Raw genomic sequence first — 13,124 nt, 5'->3', positions numbered from 1 at the left:
AGGGCTGGGTGTCCAGACTGAGCATGTGGGTCGCGGTGGCCCCTGCTGCCCGCGCACTTCCCCATGAAATTGACAACAGAAGCTCCTGGCTTGAAAAGGACTTGATCCAGATAAAGACTTTTTTTTTTTTACCTACCAGTCTTATCAGAGGTTTCCCTGTCACTGTGGACTTGACACCTCACTCTCAGAGGGCCTTGGGCCTCCATTTCTTTCTTCCCGCCTGTGCCTCCCTCCTCCTTTTTCCTGCACAGCACGAGCTGGAGACAATGTTGCAGGGAAGGACCCCTGCCCTGTGCTGAGACACGTGACTCTCGGTCCAGGTCCTGGCCTTCTGTTCTAATCCGTCTATCGCAACCTGGGGAATCTCGGTGAAAGTCCTTAAAAAGGGTCTTAACATTCTTTCTTTCTTTTTAAATTTATTTAATTTTATTATTATTATTATTATTATTATTATTTTTTGGCTGTGCTGGGTCTTCGTTGCTGCACGCATGCTTGCTATAGTTGCGGTGAGCGGGTGGTGAAGCCACTGTGGTGGCTTCTCGTTGAGGAGCACAAACTCTAGGGCACGTCTGGGCTTCAGGAGACATGGCACATGGGCTTAGTTGCCCTGGAGCATGTGGAATCTTCCTGGACCGGGGATCAAAACTGTGTCCCCTGCATCGGCAGGTGGATTCCCAGCCACTGGACCACCAGGGAAGTCCCTAACTTTCTTAGAATGGTATTTTGGGTGCTGAAAATAACCTCATTCAGGGCAATAGTGGACTTGAAGGATTAAGACCCCTTCGAAAAAGGCTGTTTTTATTATTTTTGGCTCGAAAGAACCGCACTATCGTATCACTGGATTAGTAATTACCATAAAAGCTATAATAGGCTGAGTGCTTAGTAGGTGCTGCTGCTGCTGCTGCTGCTGTCGCTTCAGTCGTGTCCGACTCTGTGCGACCCCATAGATGGCAGCCCAGCAGGCTCCCCTGTCCCTGGGATTCTCCAGGCAAGAACACTGGAGTGGGTTGCCATTTCCTTCTCCAGTGCATGAAAGGGAAAAGTGAAAGTGAAGTCGCTCAGTCGTGTCTGACTCTTAGCGACCCCATGGACTGCAGCCTACCAGGCTCCTCCGTCCATGGGATTTTCCAGGCAAGAGTACTGGAGTGGAGTGCCATTGCCTTCTCCGTTAGTAGGTGCTAGATGCTGCTAAGTGCTTCTTTTCAGCATCACTTGGTCCACTCCCCTGCCTCTGTGTGCAGCATCCCTGCCAACTAGACACTTGGCTCCTGCCTGAGCCTGTCTGGGGTGGCCATGTCTGAGCCTGTCTGGCATGGCTGGACTGGTCCCCTGGACTCAGAGAGGATCGAAATCTCTCTGCCTCATGACCTCCGCTCACGGGTCCTATTTCTGCCCTTTGGAGTCATCCAGAAAGGTCACTCTCTCCTCCCAGCAGCCCCCAACTTCAGCCCAAACATCCCCAGCCCCTTCCAGACTTCCGGAGGTCCCCTGTAGCTGCTTGTTTTTCTTTTCTTCTTTTAAGCATCCTGATACTTCTGAGAGTACAGTCAACTTAGTAACTCTTCTCTGCGACAAGCAGAGTCTGAGAGAGAGTAGGAATTCCACAATTCACTCTCAAAAAATATGCTTTTTTTTTTTTTTTTTAATACCCTTCTCATGAACATCTCTCCCAACTTCTTGCAGTTAGGACCTCCAACTAGTCAAATCAGCCATCTCTGTAGATGGCTTCTCACTGCGGGGAGGGCTTCTGAGTTCTGCCCCTACCACCACCACTGCTGGACAGAGCAGCTCCTTGGAGTGGCTCTGTGATTGCAGCCTTCCAGCCTCTCTCAGCAGCTGCCTCCTGTTGGGTCCTCTGGGCTGATTTGTCCAAGGACTGGCTGCCTAGTTAGTCTCCAAGTGTCTGGAGCCCCAGCGAAGCAGCCTATATTGGGCAGACTTCCTTGGAGGAGAAGACTGGATGTGCCAGGTGGGGGCTCTGCATGGGCTGAAGGAGCCCTGAAGCCCACATCTTCTTTCTTCTGCTCTATTCACTTCCTGGCTCCTTTGGTGGAGACCTGGCTGTGGCCGAGGGGTGTGTAAGGGAAGGGGAGTTTGGTCTTTCCCCTCTGTGATCTATAGCTTCTCCCCAGGCCTGGAGCAAAAGTCAGGATTGGGATAAAATGACAAGGATTAGTCTTTCATGGGGGATGAAAAGAGAGACTAAGCTTCCTGGGAGAGCAATATAATCCAAGAATGATGGCAATAATCATGGCAGACACTGATGTGATGGCTGTGGGTGCCCAGCACTGTTTGAGGCTTTTACACCTATTCACTCATTTAATCCTCACAAAAACCCCACATGGTTTGTGCTATTGTGATCCCATTTTTAAAATTAGAGTATATTGCTTTACAAGGACTTCCCTGGTGGCTCAGACGGTAAAGCGTCTGCTTACAATGCAGGAGACCCGGGTTCGATCCCTGGGTCGGGAGAATCCCCTGGAGAAGGAAATGGCAACCCACTCCAGTACTCTTGCCTGGAAAATCTCATAGACAGAGGAGCCTGGTAGGCTACAGTCCATGGGGTTGCAAAGAGTCGGACATGACTTCACTTTCACTTTCACTTTCATACTGCTTTACACTGTTGTGTTCATTTCTGCTGTACAACAAAGTGATCCGGCTATGTGTATACATATATCCCCTCCCTCTTGATTGCACCATCGTGGTTACGGGGGTCATGAAGATCTTTTTTAAAGCTGAGTGCCAAAGAATTGATGTTTTTGAACTGTGGTGTTGGAGAAGACTCTTGAGAGTCCCTAGGACTGCAAAGAGACCCAACCAGTCCATCCTAAAGGAAATCAGTCCTGAATATTCATTGGAAGGACTGATCCTGAAACTGAAAAACTCCAATACTTTGGCCACCTGATGTGAAGAACTGACTCATTGGACATGAGTTTGAGCAAGCTCCTGGAGTTGGTGGTGGACAAGGAAGCCTGGCGTGCTGCAGTCCATGAGGTTGCAAAGGATCGGACACGACTGAGCAGCTGAACTGAACTGAACTCCCTCTTGAGCCTCCCCCATCCCACCCCTCTAGGTCATCATTGAGCACAAGCTGAGCTCCCTGTGCTATACAGCAGCTTCCACTAGCTATCTATTTTGCACATGGTAGTGTATTATGTATTATGACCCCATTTTATACATGGGAGCCTGAAGTTCAGAGAGCGACTCATCCAAGGTCACAAGACAGATGTGAGTTTTTCTCCAAGCTTGGCACTCCCGACCTCCTTGAGAAGCAGAAGGGGGGGTGGGAGATGAGATTCCAAACTTGGGATAGAGTCTGGACTCCAGCCCTGAAGAATGCCTACCCTCTATGAACCCCAGATTCTCCCTTTGTCAAAGGGCAAGAGTCATACCTACCTCGAGGGGCTGTGGTGAGGATTATCAGAGGTGATGGGGTCATAGAGCCCAGTGCTGGGCATGTGGCGAGGTCTCAGTAACTTGATCTTATGAAGGGGAAGATACCTTGATCTTCAATCACAGAGAAAACCTCCTGACTGTGGGGACTGCCAAGAGACTGTTCATCCATGACTAAAGCAGAGTCAGGGAGCAAGGGGACCTGGGTCCTCATTTCTTGGCATCACACTTTTTTTTTTGGTTCTCTTGGATGAACTGTTGGAACAAGGGGGCATGGGCCATGGGGTAGCTACCATGAAGGTGAATGAGATGAATGAAGTGCTTGAATAGGAAGGGATCCCTTCCCTTTTCCTCCAGAGCCCCAAATTTGTGACTGATGTGAGAAAGAGGGTGGGAGGAGAAATCAGTCAGCTGGTTGGTCTCAGCTCAAAGGCCTTTAGTAAGAGCTGGATCTTGAGATACGTGAGAGTGTAACCCTACTCCTTCCTCATGGTCCCATAGAAGCCCACCAGCCAGATCACAGGTCCTCCCTGCCCACAGAAGCCCACGGTGGGCCAGGACACGGACTATGGTCTGCCTCATTTCAGTGCATATTGCCAGCCATGAGGCAGTATCTCAAAGTAACCCAGCGCTTATGGGGAAGGTCAGCATTCATAATGCATTCACAATGGTGAATATAAATCCAGATATGAAAATAGTCTTCTGAATAATTTTGATTTCTGAGAAGGGAGTGACTTCTGGTCTGCTTAGGTGGCCCTGTGACTTGTAAGGTGGATGGTGAAGAGTTTGTGCTGGCTGTAGAAGGAATAGAAGGATGACTTCTTCGTTCTCTGATTGCTTGCTAGTACTTGCACTTCATATTCTTTTCTAGCCGTACTCTTATTATAGGAATCTTTTAAAGCCATTTGTCCATTTTGAAAAACATGGGATGGCAAAAATGCAATAATGCAGTGCTTCATAAAACCCCTTAGCTGATGCAGATATGCAGCCATATCTTGCTCATACTGCTGGCAAATTCAGGTGTGAGGGGACCACACAAGTCCCTCCGCATCATGAGAGCCCAGCTCTGCCCTCAGGACACCTGCTCTCCCTATAGGACACAGGGCTGTTGACATGTTAACCCAGGGCCATCCTGGTTCTCTGTGTTGAATATTTGTAAAGCTGTTATCTTTCATTCTTTTGAGATAAAAATATATTTAAATAGAAACTTTGGTATTTTCTCCCCGTATCTTCTTATTTTGGAGACCACTAAAAGAAAACACCTTTTGTGCCAGCCAACCTAGCCTCTGTCCCCTTTGCTCTGACTTCTGACTCTCACTCGGAGACTCCATCCTCCTCCGTTTGCTCTCTCCTTGCCTCCCCCGCCCCTTATGTCTGTACGCATGTGTTTGTTCCATGGGGATGGCCCTTTCAGCCAGGCTCTCACCTCTGCACTGTGGTGGGGACACAAGAATAGGGAGACCGTGCTTCTCTCTCCTGGAAGATGAGATGCCCCTTCCTTACTGGGACCCCTACAGCAGGAGTGCATCTAATGGTGGGAGGAATTAGTAGGACAGGTGGCCCCATAGTGGGTCAGTTGGGGAGCCCTAGATTAGGGTTGGGGAAGAACTAGAATTGCTGATGGATCTCGCTAGGTATCCCTCTTCTGGCCAGGCAGAGAGAAGCATTGCATCCTTTCTTTGTTTATACTGACCAGTTATCCATTTCAGTGGTGGCTCAGATGGAAAAGAATCTGCCTACAATGCAGTAGACTTGGGTTCGATATCTGGGTTGGGGAGATCCCCGGGAGAAGGAAATGCCAACCCACTGCAGTATTCTTGCCTGGAGAATCCCATGGACAGAGGAGCCTGGTGGGCTACAGTCCGTGGGTTGTAAGGAGTTGGACCTGACTGAGTGACTAACACTGTCACTATCCATTTCAGTGTAAACTCCTGCTCCCTGTTCCTCTTCACCTGCCTCCCCTCACCCCTGCAACCTTCCTTCTCCCACATCAAGCTTCCTCTTTACTGGTCTTTTCTTCTGAGTCGGCTCAGCCCTGGAAGTCATCACTGAGCACCCATTTTGCTTCCCAGCCTCCCTTTCTTCAGCCTTCCCCCTCCCCCCATCAAAGGAATGTCCTTCAGTCTCATTGCTTCTGTTGCTTGGCAAGATGCCAAAACAAACAGAACCCCTTAATGTGTCCTTTAGAACCCAGAGCTGTCTGGTTCTGCAGGCAGTGGGCCCAAGTCAGAGTTCCAGAGTCCCAGGGTGATGTGGCTTTGCTCAAGGAGATGGCTTGGTCTGAGGTGGTACCAGGAGATGATACCAGGGCTGCCCAAGGCAGGCAGTGAGCAGAGGGGAGGCGAGGTGGTGCTGGCAGTGGGTGGGGAAGGAAGCCTGCTGGGCATGCAGCTTGTGTGTGGAGAAGCCCCTAGACTCCACGGAGTCCGAGCTCCCCGAGGTGGGCAGGGCAGCTGCAGCTTCAGAGATGAGCAGAGCACCAGAAGAACAGAGGCCCAGGAGCATCAAATGAGAGAAAAATGGTTTTCTTGTGAAGCCAAGGTTTTTTGTTTTAAGTAAGCATAAGGGACGCCTGATGTGGAAGGGAATCTTTGAGTTATTGGAAGATGCTTTGGGGATGGAAAACTGGGCTGAGGCTGGCCTCTGGGGATTTGGGGGACGTCTTTGAACAGAGGAGTCTGGAGACCCTTCTCCAAAGCTTAGCAACTGGTTCACAGGATAAGTTAAATCTTTTCATGTTGGAGGCCTCACACCCATCTGATTGCTGACTCTGTGGCCTACCCAAGGATGTGGCTACTCTGATGGGGCTGAGAGCACTGGGAGGGACATTGTAGGGTTCATTTATGGTCACACGAGACTGATTATATATCCTTCCAGCTCCTATTGGGCCCTTACACTGGGTCAGGTGCTGAGCTCTGAGCCTTGAACTATGCATAAGAAGCATATCTTCACCTCATTAGGGCTTAGGTAGCTGCCAAGTGAATACAGGTATAAACATGATGGCAACTGCAAAGTTCAAGTGGTAAGTTCTGATATTTGCACACATTGTTTTGGAAACTCAGGGAAGGAGAGAGATTCCTTTGGCTTGGAGGTTAGGGGGGCTTTGTGATGGTGGTAACCATTTATGCAAACGGCCTCAGTTATTCCTCACCACAATCTAGAAGGCAGGTCTTACCTTCATCCCCATTTTACAGTTGAGGAAACTGAGGCCTAAAGGGAATAAGTAATTTGTCCAGGGTCAGATTTGTAAGGGCAGAGCTAGAGAAGGGAGAAGAAGGGAATCTCAGGCAAAGGGAACAACTTGATGAAGGCGTGAAGGCAGGAAAGCATGGGACATGTATGGGCAGTGAAGAGGAGTTCTGTTTGAGTGGAAATGATGCAAGCCAGATGGAGGAGGTATTTGAACACAAAGCTAGTCTCTCTGCTTCCTTCTGTAGACAATAGGGAGTCACTGAAATTTCACAAGTAAGAGGGTATCTTGATCAGAGCACACAAGTGGTCAGGAAAGAAGAGAATCAGATGTGCAGAGAATTAAGAAGTGACTCTTAGAGAGCATGTGAGAGGTAATTCACTGTGCCCAGAGGCGTATTACTTTGGACAATGCAGGAGAGAAAATTTCTTTTCATTTTGATAAGAGGTAACTCATTTCACAAGAATGAAGGGAAAGTGGTCTGCATTTCAATTCCTTCCAACTCCATCTACGCATTTGCATCTATTACTGTGACCCCCAGACTGGTCTCTAGTCATTACTGCTCCATTCTCTTTCTGTCTCCTTACTGGATATTTTGATACCAGTGCCAGCTGCTTTCTATATATCTCTCTCAACATTTCACTGGAATGAATCTAAACATTTTTTATGCCTTTAGACATTTATTGACTTTAAGGGAGGTGGTTGGTGAGTGCACAGAGCGCTAAGCTCAGGCTCTTGGTCCAGGCTGGAACTCCTTTTGTGATTCTAGGACGCATGATTGTTGATTTTGAGTTTCTGCATCACTTTGCCAACAAAGGTCCGTCTAGTCAAAGCTCTGGTTTTTCCAGTGGTTGTGTACGGTTGTGAAAATTGGACCAAAAAGAAGACTGAGCACTGAAGAATTGATGTTTCAAACTGTGGTGCTGGAGAAGACTCCTGAGAGTCCCTTGGTCTGCAAGGAGATCAAACCAGTCCATCCTAAAAGAAATCAACCCCGAATATTCATTGGAAGGACTGATGCTGAAGCTGAAGCTCCAATACTCTGGCCACCTGATGTGAAGGGCTGACTCCTTGGAAAAGACCCTGATGCTGGGAAAGATTGAGGGCAGGAGGAGAAGGGGATGACAGAGGATGAGATGGTTGGATGGCATCACCGACTCAATGGACATGAGTTTGAGAAAACTCTGGGAGATAGTGAAGGACAGGGAAGCCTGGTGTGCTGCAGTCCATGGGGTTGCAAAGAATTTGACACAACTTAGTAACTGAACAACAACAACAGCCTGCAAGATGGTGATTATAACACCGAAGCAAGTGAGAAACAGGAGATGGTGCTAAGAGAAATGAGAGTCCGTGTATCAGTGGTCCTCAAAGTGTGGTCCGCACGCCAGCAGCAGTGTTTCCTGGCAATTTGTTGGAAATGCACATTACTTAGCCATGCCCCATCATGGGAAGATACCTAATTTGGGACTCAGGAGCCCAGACTGCTGGTGTTCTGGCTCTGTGGGCAGTGGAGGTCAGTGTCCAGTGGCCCCTTGCCTCCCCAGGCTTGCCGCCTTTCCCGCTCAGGATTGGCTGTCAGTGGTACTCATCGACTCTGACTGCATATTACAGCAATCACTTGGGAAGCAAGTGATTATTGCTTATTTTAAAAAGCAACATTTTATTGTTTTATAATTAATTTTGAATAATTATTGCTTTTTAAAAAATACTGATTCTATCCCACGTCTTTTGGATGAGAGTTTCTGGGGATGGGATCTTGGGTCTTTGCTTTTTACAAAGCTCCTCCAGCAATTCTGATGCACAGGAAGTTGAAATGATTTTCTGCACAGCCTTCTTAGCCAAAATTCCATGGTCTGTATGTCACTTTGTATTCTTTGTGTTGATTTTGTTTTACTCTCAAGAATACCGTGAGATAGGTAAGAGAGATGTTGTTGTTGTTTAGTCACTCAGTCGTGTCTGACTCTTTGCGACCCCATGGACTGTACATAGCCCGCCAGGCTCCTCTGTCCATAGGATTCTCCAGGCAAGAATACTGGAGTGGGTTTCCATTTCCTCTTTCAGGAGATCTTCCCAGCCCAGGGATCAAACCTGTGTCTCCTGCATTAGTAGGCAGACTTTTTACCACTGAGCCACCTGGGAAGCCCCAGGAGAGATGTAGCTTGTTTGAAAACAAGGATGCAAGTACATAGAGTAGATAAGGGACTTAAATGGATATAAATAGATGGGGCTGTAAGGAGCCATATGTTTACCATTGTTCCCTCCAATTGCTATTAAACAAGGTGACAACAACATTCAGGCAGCAAGTGGCCTCTGGGTAGGGTACCCCACAGTGGAGTTACCACGGACCAGGGTCTGATTCTGCCAGTGTATCCAGAGATGGAGAGATTCTCAGGACGAACTCAATCTAATTCTCTGGGATATTGATATTTAACGTAAAAATGCCACCTCATTCATAGTCGTGGAGTCTGTTCTAGTTAATGGAAGAAAGGTGCTTGCTCTCCTAGATACCCTTCTTGGCTTCGTGGTGGCAGGGTATCTGGAGAACCCCTGTGTAACCTGAAGGTTTCTTGGGTGAGTCAGTGAGAGGCTTTCAGCTGCTGTTAACAGAACCCAAAGGATAGTGTGGACAGTAAGTGAATGATTGTCTCCCATGAGATGACTGCAGATTGGTGCTTCCAGGTGGGATCGTTCAGTGGCTCAGCATCCAATGATAAGGTGGGGTGATAGGTCATCCCCACCCCCCACCCGCCTCCTCGCTCAGGTACTTTCTTGCCTCTGTTCAGCCATGGTGGGTATATCAGTGATGTCTCCCCTCCCATTCAGGAGAAGCCTGCAACAGTTGATGGCACCAAGGGTGGTAGACAAGTGAGGAAGAGGACTGTCCCTCTGCATGGAGTCCCCAGCAGGCTTCCCACTTGGTCCAATGGACCAGGCTTGAGTCTCATGGCTGTTCCAAAACTCATCACTGGCAGGAGGAAGGAGACCCCCATGATTGGCTTAATCCAGTCATGATTACCCACTAGGACTGGGATTTACTGGCTTATTCCAGTCTTGATTGGCCCCCTTCTGAGGTGAGGCTGCCTATGGAGGCTGTACTCCTGAATAAAGTTGGGGGGATATACCGGCAAGAAAGAATCAAGGGGTTCAGCTGGCTCACTGGAGTAATGTGGAATTGGAACCAGGAGGCTGGTATCATCTGTGCCATGGAGAATCCTGGTAACCAACTGCTGTCCTTCCTCCCAGCGGATAAGCCCCATACTCATGTCTAACGGCCACCCCCGTGCTCTCTCCCTGGTTGGTATGAGATTAAGACTCAGCAGTTCATGTGGTTTTGCTCTGTACTCCAGGCCAACTGCCCTGAGTTGGCTAATATCTTCCTTATTCAGACTACAGCCTTCTAGAGTTACATTCTTGTCTTGAGGAAAAAATCATGTCACCCCAAGTGGACTTTGGCTCCCTGCTCTTTCAGTAGTGATCTGGAGACACTTAGTCCCTGTAAGCTAGTTTCTGCAGATATCTGCTGCTTCCGTGAGGATGTCTTTATCATTACTAAATTAACTCTCTGAAGGTGACCTTATCTCCTCGTTCCAGGGGCTTCTTTCTGTAGCCTGTCTGTGCGAACTCCATCAGCTACCTCTCAGGGATGTTTGAAGATGCTGTTCGAATCAGCACCAGGGGGTGCCTAGGTGGAGGTTGAATCTGGTACCCGGGGAATATGCCGGCAGGTGGCATGGAGGGTTGGCTTGGGCAAATATAAACATGACCGTGATGTGGTCGGGTGTCAATTCAGGTGGGAATAAGGGTCATTGGTCGGTTGCCTCATCGATCTTTACAGGCTGAGCATTTTGCCTCATTGATTTTTCACTGTTGACTGACTCTTGTTCGTCGTTCACTTAGAGATCGCTTCATTTCTTTTCAATTCATTTTTTCTGTGCCCGTTTGACACTTTACCGCACTGTGTTATCCTTCCTTGATGTGGTTGCTGATCACCCCTTTCCTGGGACAATCTCGGTGACCTTTGGAAAGGCCTTTAACCTCTCTGAGCCTCTGTTTTCTCATCTTACTCAATGGAGAGGATAATTCCTGCCCAAAGCATCTAGAAGGTGGGGAGGCGGGCAGGTGGGGATCTGGGAGAGTAGAGGTGATAGCGAGATTTGCTCAGTCAGGGAATGATGGCCTTGCTCAGACCTGGCACTGGAGGAAGAACCTCCACTTGAGGGGAGGGTGGCTGAGATCCTGCAGCCTCGACTTTCCCCCAGAGATTGGGATTTCTCCTGCTACTAACTGCAGCTTCAGCTGCATTGGCTCCCAAGGACGGGATGTATCTTCCTTAGAACCTCAGCCCAGGAATGGATTTACAACTGCCCATTAATATCTAATAGCACGGTTGAGACAAGACTGGACATTTTAATAGTATTTTGCCTAGGGCCTGGGTATCATAAAAGGAAAATAAATACTGTAACAAGTCATTGTGATTTCCAAGTTATGGTTTATTTCTCTTCATCGGTAGATGAACATGCACTGTGCTGCCCTGTCCACTGTCCTTTTTTGACCCCTGGCTAGAACCCTAGAGACCCTTTAAAGTTCAGGCACAAAGACTGGGGCCCAGAGAGGGATGGGAATCCCCTCTCCTACCTGCAAAGGTGTGCCATTTGGGAAGCCACCTGTTACCTGGATGACTGATGCCATTTTGGTCACCCCTTCGTGAAACCAGGATAGAGGCTCGTTATCCTCAAACAAAGCAGCAGCCCCCACAGGGGCACTGCAAACACCTTCACTACCTGCCGAGAGGCAGTGAGACTTCCAAGCCAGGTGCCTTGAAGTTGAACCCGCTCTTTGGCTGGGGGATGGAGGGACCTTTGAACCTGGGAATGAGTTAGGAATGTCTGAAGCAGAAACCCATTGTTTGTTCAGAGGGACACATTGTATGTGTCCTCCTTTATGTATGTTCTGTTTCCCAGTCAGATTTCATATTATCATAGAGAAAATTGTGGCCTCCCTCAGCTATGTAAGGAGGAGGAAATGGCAGCCCACTCCAATATCCTGTCCTGGAGAATCCTCATGGACAGAGGAGCCTGGTGGGCTACAGTCCATGGGTTTGCAAAGAGTCTGACATGACTGAGTGACTTTCACTTCACACTTCACTTTAGCTGTGTAAGAGGCAGCAGGAGAGGGTGTTCTCACGGCTATGCAGTCTTCTGCCAGAAGATTAGAAGAGGGGTCGCTGTGTGTCCTGGGGCTGTGGTGATGGTGGACACGGTGTGTTATGTGAGTGGGCTTTTAGCCAAAAGGGACATCAGGGGGACAGAGTCCAGACCACTTCTTCCAGATGCTTCTCTCACCTGGAGATTTTCCTTCCAGACCTAAAGTTTGATAGCTTTGTGTGTGTGTGTGTTTTAATAAGTGAAGCAAATTACCTTTAATTTCTCAATCTACTTGACAGGATTTTTATAAAGACTAGTGAGAAAATAGATGGAACAGTATTTTGAAGACTTGAAGCCAGCACATCAACATTTCCCAAAGTGTGGACGTGGAACAGTGTTCCTAGAGACATTAAAAGGTGTTAAGCAATGGAAGATATTAATAGGTATTAAACATCTTCAGTCAAACATGTTTGAGAATCTCTGGTTAATAATCCTTCAATGGGTGTCTTCATCAAAAGACTTCTCAGGACTATTAATAATAAGCACATGGGGTCGCAAAGGGTCGGATACAACTTAGTGACTAAACAACAGCAACAAATATGCAGATTAACCGTTTAGGAGGGTGACTGGTGTTTCCCAAACTTGCTTCCTCAGGGACCCTTTTAGGGCAGAGCTTTGTGAGGGACTGATGTTCTTCATGTTGCCACGTCATGATAAGTGTGCGGGTTTGGAGTTGCAGGTGTTGTAAGGGGGTGTGCTTTCATTCAAGAAGCTTCCATGGGCATTTATCCTATTACATTTTCTCATGTCAACATTTCTTCCTATTCTCACCAGTGTCCATGAAATGACAACTGTGAGCAGGAATTACTTAGAATCTAGAAAAGCTTTTTTGATAGGGGAAGTCCATGTTTTCAAATTAAACACTGTCTTACTCTACATGCTACAACATAGATGAACCTTGAAGACATTATGCTAAGTGAGATAAGCCATACACATAAGAACAAGAATTGTAAGACTGCACTTAAATGAGGTCCCTAGAGTAGTCAAATCCATAGACAGTGGAATTTTAGCTGCCAGGGGCCTGCGGGGAGAGGGGTTTAGTGAACTGGTGTTTAATGGGTACAGAGTTACATCTTGGGATGAAGGGAATGTTCTGGAGACGGATGACAGTGATGGTTGCACAACAATACAAATGTTCTTAATGGCACTGAACTGTACACTTAAAAATGGTTACAGTGGTTATAGCCCCTATATGTGGAATCTGAAAAGTAATGCAAATGAACCTGTTTACGAAACAGAAACAGACTCACAGACATAGAAAACAAGCTAATAGTTACCAAAAAGGAAATGGTAAGGATAGATTAGGAGTTTGGAATTAACAAACTACTATATATAAA

At 47.7% G+C, this 13,124-nt stretch overlaps 1 protein-coding gene and 1 long non-coding RNA gene across 2 annotated transcripts in view; both read left to right on the top strand.

Annotated features, from left to right (window-relative positions):
• The window catches only part of PLXNA4 (plexin A4), a 648,412-nt gene that overhangs the window by 214,733 nt on the left and 420,555 nt on the right, over positions 1–13,124 (top strand). The gene's annotated exons all lie outside the window — the stretch shown is intronic.
• Positions 5,608–12,194, top strand: LOC145524892 (uncharacterized). Its single transcript, XR_014067927.1, has 2 exons — positions 5,608–5,948; positions 12,027–12,194. It is a non-coding gene; the product is annotated as an uncharacterized LOC145524892 (long non-coding RNA).

This window comes from Giraffa tippelskirchi, chromosome 10 (assembly GCF_054371585.1).
Source record: "Giraffa tippelskirchi isolate mGirTip1 chromosome 10, T2T-mGirTip1v1.2.pri, whole genome shotgun sequence".
Taxonomy (NCBI): Eukaryota; Metazoa; Chordata; class Mammalia; order Artiodactyla; family Giraffidae; genus Giraffa; species Giraffa tippelskirchi.
Note: the sequence above shows the minus strand (reverse complement) of the source record. Positions and strands in the feature narration are given on the sequence as shown.